Source organism: Nomascus leucogenys, chromosome 2 (genome assembly GCF_006542625.1).
Source record: "Nomascus leucogenys isolate Asia chromosome 2, Asia_NLE_v1, whole genome shotgun sequence".
Lineage (NCBI taxonomy): Eukaryota > Metazoa > Chordata > Mammalia > Primates > Hylobatidae > Nomascus > Nomascus leucogenys.
In genome coordinates, this window is record NC_044382.1 from 68,123,750 (window position 1) to 68,135,257 (window position 11,508).

Genomic DNA, 11,508 nt, shown 5'->3' on the forward strand with positions numbered 1-11,508 from the left:
AACTACTTGGGAGAATGAGGCAGGAGGATTGCCAGAGCCCAGGAGTTCCAAGCTGTAGTGAACTATAATCATGCCTAAGAATAACCACTGTACTCAATCCTGGGCAACATAGCGAGACTCCATTTCTTAAAAAAAATAAAAAGAATTCTGTGAAATAAAAATTTCATGTGATTTTTTTCTGGTGGAGTTGGAGATAAGGAACAGGAGATTAAGAAAGGGAGAGAGAACAAAAGTACATTCATTTAAAATGACAAAAGCTAATATTTTTCAATATATACTCCCTATCAAATAGAGATAATAAGACCAGGTAAAAATTGAGGAAGAGATTTAAAGTTCATTGAAGAGTAAGAAGTAATTTTTTTTTTTGATGGAGTCTTGTTGCCCATGCTGGAGGCTGGAGTGTGGTGGAACAAACATAGCTCACTTGCATCCTCAATCCTCCTGCCTGAGCCCCACAAGTAGCTGGGACTACAGGTGTGTGCCACCATGCCCAGGTAATTTATTTTAATGTTTTGTAGAGACAGGGTCTCCCTTTGCTGCCCAGGCTGATCTCAAACTCCTGGATTCAAGTGAGACTCCCATCTTGGCCTCCCAAATGGTTGGGATTACAGGCAGGAGCCACTGTGCCCAGCCAGAAGTAGGTTCTGATATTCTCTTCAGTTCTAACTTAAAATAACATAGGTAATGTGTTTGTAGTAACAGAAAGTGGAATGGACTTCAAGTTAATAGGAACAATGTTTCTCAAACTTTTTCTCAGTATTCCACTCAACAAAAGTAACACATGGAGCTAAATGGTGTAAATAGACCCATGAATGAATGAAGCAACAAGTCCAGGGACTCTGCTCACCTCAAGTCGACCAGGTCTCCTTGAGGGATCAGCTTCTTGGTATGCCTGTCACCCAGAGTTGGCTTGACTGAGGTGCTGATGAAGTTCATACTGCAGGAGGACTTACTCTCATGGGTTCCCTCTAAGGTCCTGCATTTAATTTTGCATCTGTAGTTTTTATTCATTTTCTTTTAAAAGATTCCCCAGGCCAGGCATGGTGACTGACGCCTGTAATCCCAGCACTTTGGGAGGCTGAGGCAGGCAGATCATGAGGTCAGGAGTTTGAGACCAGCCTGACCAACATGGTGAAACATCGTCTCTACTAAAAATACAAAAATTAGTCAGGCGTGGTGGTGCGCACCTGTAATCCCAGCTGCTCAGGAGGCTGAGGCAGGAGAATTGCTTGAACCTGGGAGGTGGAGGTTGCAGTGAGCCAAGATCGTGCCACTGCACTCCAGCCTGGGTGACAGAGTGAGACTCCATCTCAATAAAAAAACAAAACAAAACAAAAAATTCCTCAAATTGCATACGCCTCCGATGCCACATTACTGGTTTCCACCTCTGCTTAAAACTCATGTGTGTTATACTTGCTGGGAAGTTCTCACGTGTGGTGTGTTCATGCTGGGCCCTACACTAGCAACTCATTCAATAGCTATGAGGGGCATCTAGAATATAAGGTGGCTGAGCTTCTCTACACATGCAAGTTTAACGCTTGGCTGTTTAAAATAAACAAATAAATACCTTAATTCATTAATATATGTGTGCTGCACTGAGCACTAACAATATCTGCAGCTCTCTGAAACACTAAAATCATACCTTTTGGAGCAAGGGTTTGAGAAATAGCAATAGTTTTCAATCTCTTCTTACAAGTGTTCTTACTACATTCTACCAAGAGTTAGTGCAATAAACTCCTCCTTACAGAGATGATAGCAATTGAATGCAGGCTTCCAATCTGTGATGCCTCTGTTAGATCTTCCAAGCCTTGTAGTGTCTTTGGTATCATAGGAATCTAGACCTATCACAGGGCTTCATTTCCAGATGCCACTTGATATGACGTGATAAAGGACTCTGGTCTCCTCTCTTTCTATTCAGTTATTCTAAAAGCAATTTTACTTTACACAAAAAATACAAAGTAGGTAGAATTTGTCTTTGGGGTTGTTCTACTTTTCTTCTCAACGCCCCCTTACCTCTCTAACATCAACTTTGTCCAATTCGCTTTCAATGAGTCATGGAATCTCAGAGTTAGAGAGAAACTTAGAATTCTTAGAGTTCAACACTTAGCTGATTCTCCAATGTTATATACAGCATCCTTGAAAAGTGAGAGCCATTAGCTACCTAAATAAACCCAAGGATGGAGAGTCTACTGCCTCCATCCATTTGACTTTGCTCTAATTGGAGGACTGTTCTTCCTTACGTTTGGCTGAAACCATTTTCCTTCCCCATGGGTTTAAACATCCTACTTCTCTGTTCGCTGGTTTCATGATTATTCTCTTTGTACTTTGGCAGGATTCCTACCAAGATGCCAACTGATGGTTTAAGCTCTTATTTCTACAAGGCCTATTCTCCACGAACAGTAAACTGTAGAAAAAAAATATAAAAATATAAATCCCTATAAGAACCCCAAAGAATAATTAATACCAATGAAGTTCCAAGCACAAGCTAGAAAAAGCAGCCTGTTCTTTGCCTGTTAATTGCTACCCCATGCCTTTCTGGTCTCATAGTATCACCGTAGACAGCCTCAGATGGACAGCCTCAGTATCGATTCTGGATCAATTCCTGAACTAGAATTTACAAACTTTACTATGAGTGGGACCTGAACAAGACACAACTTCTCTGGAAGTCTCCTATATTCTCATCTTCAAAATGAAGAGGTTCATCTCAGTTTCAAAATGTTCTCCAGCAGCCAAGTACCATGGTTTGGAGTGCCTCAATTATTATCTGACAGAGCACTTACTGAGATTTCCAGGTTCCAGAATTCAAGCTATCATGAACCCAATACATGTAGAACACTGATTTTGTATACTTGAGTAAATTTAACCTTAAAAAACCATTTGCTAGAATACAGTAAGTTGGAAAGTTTTGTTTCCTTAAAATGACATCACTGGGTAGATAGTAATTTTTATTTCTGGAAAGTACTTATTAAGCCATTTCAGTCTCTGATGATATCGGATTATTACGTATCATAATAGAGCCATCAGAGAGTTATGTGTGAACAAAATCATATGAATTACAATAGTTTACCTCTAAACAGTCTAGTAATATATTCAGATAGCACTTAGAGATCTTTCTTTGTGCCTCAACTGCTTTAATGCAGTAAAGATTAAAAACTATGCACATGTGATCAGCACCAATATTTGTAATTAATTTTGATTTACAGTACACTAAATAATAAATCAGGTTAAAATTGTAGCAGTTTATGTGAATAGTCATTAATGTGTTCCTTTTTTATTGCCATATTCAGTTTTAGAAGTATATTAAAAGAGTTTTGATGTTCTAAAAAGCAGATTAAAGGCATGTGGAGCCCAGATAAAGCCCCTAGTGAATGTGATTATTTAGCAGCAATGCAGATTGTTCTTATAGCCATCTCCCTTGGTCCATTGTGATACTCTATATTTCAAGAGATGAAAAGAACTCTGGAAACAATTTCTGTGAATAGAATTCATCCATTAGGACAGAGACAGACCTTGGGAACCATGAATTATGGTGGAAAGGGAGATTGGTGAAGGTACATCTGGGGTTGCATTCTTTCCAAAGTGATAGAAAGCAAGGATGATGTGTAACTTCATATGTGAGTGGACAGAGCTGAATATGAGATAATATTTTCAATGATATATAAATATATAGTACTACTGACACTATGTGACATTATAGAGATAGATTTTACTCCATTTCTAGAATGTAAACATTTTCCCTATCACCAATAACTGATCATGGCATGTCCATAATTAGTGATTTGTTTTTTGGTGTATGGAAAGGTGCAGGTTGTATATACATCATGATAGTTAGCCAGGTGCTGGATACATTTTAGGTGCAATTAATTATTGTATGAATTGAGTGAATAAGCATTAAGTAATTATGTGGTGCTCTGAATCTGATATTTTAGATCAAACCAGAATCACAGGTCTTCACTCTGTTGCCCTATTTTCCATTACTTTGTCTTAATTCATGCTTGTTCTTTTACAAACATATTTTGTTTCTGCTTAACCAAGACATAGTCATTCACTGTAGTTCTTTCATTCATTTTGGTTCATTTCTGAGGCTTCCTTCTGTTCTAGGTGTTTTGGTTGGTTCAGGGGTAATACCTCTCTTTTTCCTCAACTCTCTTGAAGCTCTTTGCAGCAATTTGGCATGTGTAATGACGTGGCACATAGCTGACCATAATCAGTATTTTCATTACTGAATTTAGCAATCTGAACCAGAACTGGCTTGTTAAGGATAGCAAACAGGATATAACGGAAATGAAATTTCTGGTTCTTGCAAAGATTCTATGAAAAAATATACAATACAGCTAGCATAAATTTTGAAGAAAATCAGTTGGTATAGGACTATCACCAAGGAAGGCTGCTCAAATGCTAAACAAGGTTGTCCAAGAGGTCAAAATATGTTCCATAATATGCGAACATAGCTCCATGCTGCTACGTTTTCACTCCAGCAAACTGGGCTCACTGGGCTTCACTACGGAACCCGCAGGAATAGTGTGGTGAAATATCGCCCTATGGTGCCTACAAATAGGCCAAGGAAAAGCTAGGTAGAACCTAAAAATGGAAAACAGAAGAGAGAGAGTTTGGCTTCATAAGGACTATGAAGGTTTCAGCGAGTGTTTGAAAATGTCTCGGATACCATCTTCTTCATGAGCCCGTGAGCTGTTTCAAGTTGCTTGGCCCTCTCCCTCTCTCCCCCTCTTCATCTCTGTGAGAGATATTTCTGAGAATGCAAAATGGAAGTGCTTATGAGCTGAACAGAAATTGTAGACAGAGACAAACTGCTCTCCTGTTCCTTGGAGTCACCAATGAGAAGGCAGACCCAGGGAGTGGGGGAATAGGGAGGATATTGTCAATACTATCTTATATGATTTATTAAGTGTGTGCATATAATGAAAACAAATGGTATAATAACTGCCCCTCGTTGCATGTTTACTGTGTTTCAGAGAGATTTCCAGAAGGTAAAATCTTACGTACTTTACTTGAAGAAAAATCTGTATTTTAGGCATGAGGAGACTGAGGGTCTCATAGTTAATGCATGGCAGAGTCAGGATCTATCCTTAGATCAGTACTGGATTTGTCTTACATCTGTTCTTAAATCTGCCTTAAATATGTCCTTAGATCTGTCCCACTCCAAGGCGTCTTTGCCTCCATCCTACATTGCCTTTCCAAACATGGAGTTCTTGGGGACAAGGGCCTATTTTGTGTCTTGATATCTGAACACCAAGACATTCTATAGTTGATTAAAACAATAGCAAAAGGAATGTTCTTCTCTTCAATGCTCTGCCCTTGTATTATAAAGTATTTCAAGAGAGAGACAAGTATATGGAAAAAAAAAACCATGAGAAATGCCAATCTACAAAATCAGTGGTTCTTAACCAAAGTGATTCTGTCCACCTCCGCTTCCAGAGGATATTTTGGCAATGTCTAGAGATAGTTTCAATGGTCATGACATGGGGAGTTGCTGCTTGGCATCCAGTGGGTAAAGGCCGGGGATGTTGCTAAGTATCCTGCTATGCACAGGGCTTTCCTCCATGACAAAAATTATTTGGTCCAAAATGTCAGTGGTACAAAGGCTGAGAAACTAAATAAAGAGTTTAGCAAACCAGACATTTTTAAAGCCCTTTTATATTCATCCTTGATTTTTCTCTTCTCCCTAAAGCAGGCAACCTTGGGCATGCTTTATGTGTTTACTACTAATGTATTTACTATTAACATAAATATCTATAAGTAATACAATGGATCGTTTTAATATCATCTGTACATATTGTTCCCTGACTCATTTTTTAATTAAAATTAGGTTTTTAAGAGTTATGTTTTAAAAATATTTGTTTTAAAAATATCCATTTTTATAAATTTAAGCCTAGTTTACTCGTTTAAATATCGGAAGAATATTTATTATATGAATACACCACAATTTATTTATCCACTCATTTTTTGATAAACATTTAAATCATATCTGGTTTTTTCTTTACTATAGTGATTCAATAAACATTATTGCACGTGTGTATACACTGGACTTTCTCTAGGGCTTACAGAGAAAAGTCAATTCTCTGGGTTATACCAACATACATTACCAACAGTGAATATGAGTTTTTATAACCTTACATCTTCTCCAGGGCATGATATTGTCAAATCTAATTTTTGTGAGAAATTCCTTCTTTTATATTGCAGAGTCTTCTGGGAGTCCTTAACACTTAATCTCAAAAGATTATCAGATTCCTTTAAAATGTTATGTGGATAGTTATTAATATGTCTCATTTCTATTGCCTTCTATTCATGTTTAGAAGAAAATTAAATGAATTAAAGTCAGTGCCTTTTTCAACAAACTGTATTGCCTCTTAATCTAACTGCCATCTAAGTGTTCATTCCTGAGGTTGAACTTTCAAGCTCATGTCAAAAATTCAGAGGCCACCATAACTCTTCTTCTGCCTTTGGCCATACTTAGACGCCACAGCATTAACCTTTTGGTTCCACCCACTTCTCTTTACCTCCACTGCTAAACCCTTGGTTTGAGTCCGTAATTTCTCATGGAATTTTAGCAACAACATGCTAACTGATTTTCTTGTCCTCAGTACTACCTGTCTCTCATCTGTTTTCCACCCATAGTCCAGATTAGTCTTTCTAAAACACAAAAAAGGGCTGGGCGTAGTGGCTCACGCTTGTATTCCCAGCACTTTGAGAGGCTGAGACAGGTGGATTACTTGAGGTCAGGAGTTTGAGACCAGCCTGGACAACATGGTGAAATCCAGTCTCTACTAAACATACAAAAATTAGCTGGGTGTGGTGACATGTATTTGTAATCCCAGCTACTTGAGAGGCTGAGGCACGAGAATCACTTGAACCTGGGAGGTGGAGGTTGCAGTGAGCCGAGATCACATCATTGCACTCCAGCCTGGGCAATAGAGCAAATCTCCATCTCAAAAATAATAATAAATAAATAAATAAATAAATAAATAAATAAATAAATAAAACTCAAAAAAGTTATTTTTAAAACCATTTAATGTCTCTTCCCAATGGAGTTCAAACACTTTAACCTGACCTGGCTTGCCTCTTTAGCCTTCTTGCTAACTATTCTTCCCTCCACAGTCCATCTTCCATTGTAATCAAATGGAACTACAGAAGTTCCCCCTAACCCGGAGAGGATATGTTCCAAGACCCCCAGTGGATGCCTGAAACCACCAATAGTCCAGAATCCTATCTAGAGCACTACATTTTCCCTTATACAATAATGGGCAGTTAGAGTATATAAAGTGGATATGCTGAACAAAGGAATGATTCATGTTCTGAATGGGAACAAAATGGGATGGTGTGAGATTTCATCATGCTACCCAGAATGGTGCACAATTTAAAATTTACGAATTGCTTATTTCTGGATTTTTCCGTTTAGCATTTTCAGACCACAGTTGACCCCAGGTAACTGAGATCACTGAGGGTAAACTCATAGATGAGGAGGACGGCTGTACCATCCTTCCCTGCAGCGCCAAGCTTCCCATGCCTCTGCTCTGTGCATGCTAGTCTCTATGCTGCAATGTCCTTGACAAACTCTGCTCAGCTACTCCTACTCATCCTCTAGATCTCCTTCTTCAGGACATCTTCCCTCATGACCCCCGCAAGCGTGAATGCCCCTGTTTGTACTGCCCTGACACTATGTCATACTTCACTAATCACATTTCATTGTTGTTTGTCTCTTTCCATATCTGGTTTCCTTACTAGGAATTCAAGGTCTTGAAAACAAGGTTTGTCTTTCATTTGTCTTCACATCTCTATTTTTCAGCACACAATAGGTGTTCATTAAATAGGTGAGGAATAATTGTAAAAGCTTCCTTAATTATGGAATGTCTCCCAGCCCCTCAAATCATAGGCCTACACTGGGGTGAAACCTGGGTCCAGAGGCCTGACATCCACCTCTTTGAAATCTCATGTGAGAGGACCAAAGATCTCCTCCTGTTTTATCTGCAGGACTTATGCAAGACCCAACCTGCATATTGACCTGCTCCAAATTTCCTACATATTTTACACTTACCATATTGTGGAATGTGTTCTTTCTAAAGTATTTTCATTAGGTTTTAAAGCCCACATGCATCTTAAAGAAAATGTAAACCACATGTTTGACATTCATTTACACTTAACTACTTTTTTTCCTATAAAAAAGAAAAATGTAAATTGATGTTCAAATGCCTTTGGGCTTTTTAATAAATGTGGCTTTCAAGTCGTTTTTCTTTCCATGGAATTATTACAAAAGAAAATGCCTTTGAACAATAGAAGGTCATGGATCTATCCCAACTCTAAATAAGTGGTATTTTAGCGGGTTTTAAACATGGTTAAAATTCTTATCCCAGGGCTCTAAACCACAAAGCCCAGTTATGTTTGTTCTCTTCATCCGTCAGAGGTAAAAACAGAGGGTATTGACCTTTTATTTATCTTTGAAGCTTTATAGTATAATTTGTTCAAGGAAAGCGTTCTGTACTCAGAACATCTCGGTTCTAACCTTGACTTATGTTAGAAACAAGGATTATATCTGTATTAGTCTGTTCATACACTGTTATAAAGAACTACCTGAGACTGGATAATTTATAAAGAAAAGAGGTTTAATTGGCTTATGGTTCCACATGCTGTACAGGAAGCATGCCTGGGGAGGCCTTAGGAAACTTACAATCATGGCAGAATGTGAAGAGGAAGGAAGCATGTTTACTCATGGCCAGAGCAAGAGGAAGAGAGAGAAGGGGGAGGTGCTACTCACTTTTAAACAACCAAATCTCATGAGAACTCATTCATTGTCACAAAAACGGCAAGGGGGAAATCCACCCTCGTGATCCAATCACCTCCCACCAGGCCCCTCCTCTAATATTGGGGATTACAATTTGGCATGAGATTTGGGCGAGGACACAAATCCAAACCATATCAACATCCCTACTCTAGTTACTTTATAAACTTGGTGGGAGAATCAAGTGGCATGGGGATGAAAGTAAACGGATACAGTAAAGAGGACTACTCATGGTCTGAAAGTGGGAGAGTAAATTAACACAATGCCTTTAGAGGGAATATCTACAGAAGTTTAAAAATAATGTATGTTCCTTCACCAAACTATATATATATAAGAGTGTTTATTGTACTCGAGATTTTAAATGTCAAAAAGATGTAATTTAAATGAACACATGTGAGAACTAGTTAAATAAATTAACGAAATATTAAATGATTGTTAAAAATCATATATATAGATGTATATATATGAAACAGAATACTTTTTCTTGGTAGGATATATAAGAAATATACAAGTGGTTACCTCTGGTGACACAGCTTGGGGAAAGTTTTTAATTTTCATCTTATAGTAATCTACTTTTGGATTTTCATGCCATGGGCTAATGGGACGTTTTTCTTTTTTCTTTATATTCTTCTCTACACACACACTCAACACACACACACACACGCACACACAAATATTTAAATAATGTTTAAAGAAAGACAGAAGTATATGGTCCAATAGAAGATACTGGAGGAGCTTGTGCCCTAAGCCTAGTAATAAAGGGTTCAAGCTTCAGAGCAGACAAATTTGGGTTTGCATCCTGGCCACGCTGCCATTCTAGTTCTATCACCTCGGGAAAATTACTTGAATTCTCCGAACTTCAGTTTCCCTATATAAAATTGAGGGCAATAACCTATCTTTTAAGCCTATTATGAGAGATAAATTATGTAATAAATAATGAATAACAATAATGCGTAATAAATAATGCATAAAGCTGCATACAGCTTGCAAAATGGCAGACTCTCATTAAGTTATGTTTATAGTTATTGTTTTTGTTATTATTATCATCATTATTATTACAGTAAGATAGCTAACACCTTTAAAGCTCTTTCTTCATTAAGAAGACTATTTCAAGGGGATTGAGTCCCTCAACCTTGTTCGGGGCTAGTTTTAGGGAAATGTGAGAGTGTGCTCCAAGTATGGCTTAGCTGTTATGGCCAAAAGGCTCAGGCGGTTGAGGAATAACCCAGTACACATACTGAAGCAGCAGATTTCATGTGAAACATTCCCCATCTACTTTCTATGGCACCAAGTGTCAGCCCATGTTTCGTGGAACTCAGCTGAGACAGGGTTTCTTAAGCAGCTCACAGCATTTGGCTTTTCAATTTTTTTTTCTTTATTTTTTTGAGGCGGAGTCTCACTCTGCAGCCCAGGCTGCAGTGCAGTGGCGCCATCTCGGCTCACTGCAAGCTCCGCCTCCTGAGTTCACACCATTCTCCTGCCTCAGCCTCCCGAGTAGCTGGGACTACAGGCGCCTGCCACCACGCCCAGCTAATTTTTTGTATTTTTAGTAGAGACGGGTTTTCACCGTGTTAGCCAGGATGGTTTCTATCTCCTGACCTCATGATCCGGCCGCCTGGGCCTCCCAAAGTGCTGGGATTATAGGCATGAGCCACGGTGCCCAGCCCAGGTTTTCCATTTTTATAATAAGCTCCAGTGCCAGGTTCAGACTCCAGAATCCCTAGTCTCCAGATGAGTATCCTTCAGTGGACCCATGGTTTAGTGTCTCCCCGGAATAGAGTTTTCTAGAGTTTGAAAAAGTTAAAGTGCACTCCTGACCCAAAACCATTTCTTGACTCTGAAAAGAAATTGTTCCTGGAAGTGCTTCAGGGGAAAGCTTTGGAGGAGCAGCTTTCCATTTTGCCTTGAATTGCAAACTCACATTAAAAAACATTAAGGATAATAAACTGGAAATTCAATTACCAGGCTTGAAGCCAGAACACCGCACACTCGATTTGGATTTGCATCTTAACTTATAGCTTGTTCTTGCCAATATTACTTACAATTCAGACTTTTGCTCATGGTATAAAAAGCACTTAGTGCACAGATGATTTCTCCCCAAGTGCTTTTTGATGGACCTGCCCAAATGTAGATTTGGGTATGAGTTTAAATTAGGAAGAAATTTAAGATATTTCTCCCTTTTATTTATCTGTTTTTATTTTTGCACTTTGGGAATCCAGAGAACTACATGACAAGAGTTTCAAATTTCTAACAGTGTTGAATGTCTCTTCTTGGATACCAAATCAGGGTTTCTATTGAATCTACATCCTAATTTATTTATATACTCTCATGTGGAGATGTTAGTCACCTGCCCTAATGAAGATGATTCCTAATATGAGGGTTTGATAAAGAATAAGTGGATATGTGATAGCCCTGCCAAGAAACCAAATTTGAGTATAAATTTTTGTTAAAACAAATGTTAATTGAACCCATGGAGCCAGAGGGTAGAATGATGATCACCAGAGGCTGGGAAGGGGAGCAGGGAGAGGAGGAAAAAGTAGGAATGGCTAATGGGTGCAGAAACATAGATAGAATCAGTAAGACCTAGTATTTGATAGCCCAACAGGGTGACTACAGTCAACAATAACTTATTGTATATTTTAACATAACAGAAAGATAATAACTTGAAAAATTTTAACCCAAATAATAAATGGTTGAGGTGATGGATATGCCAT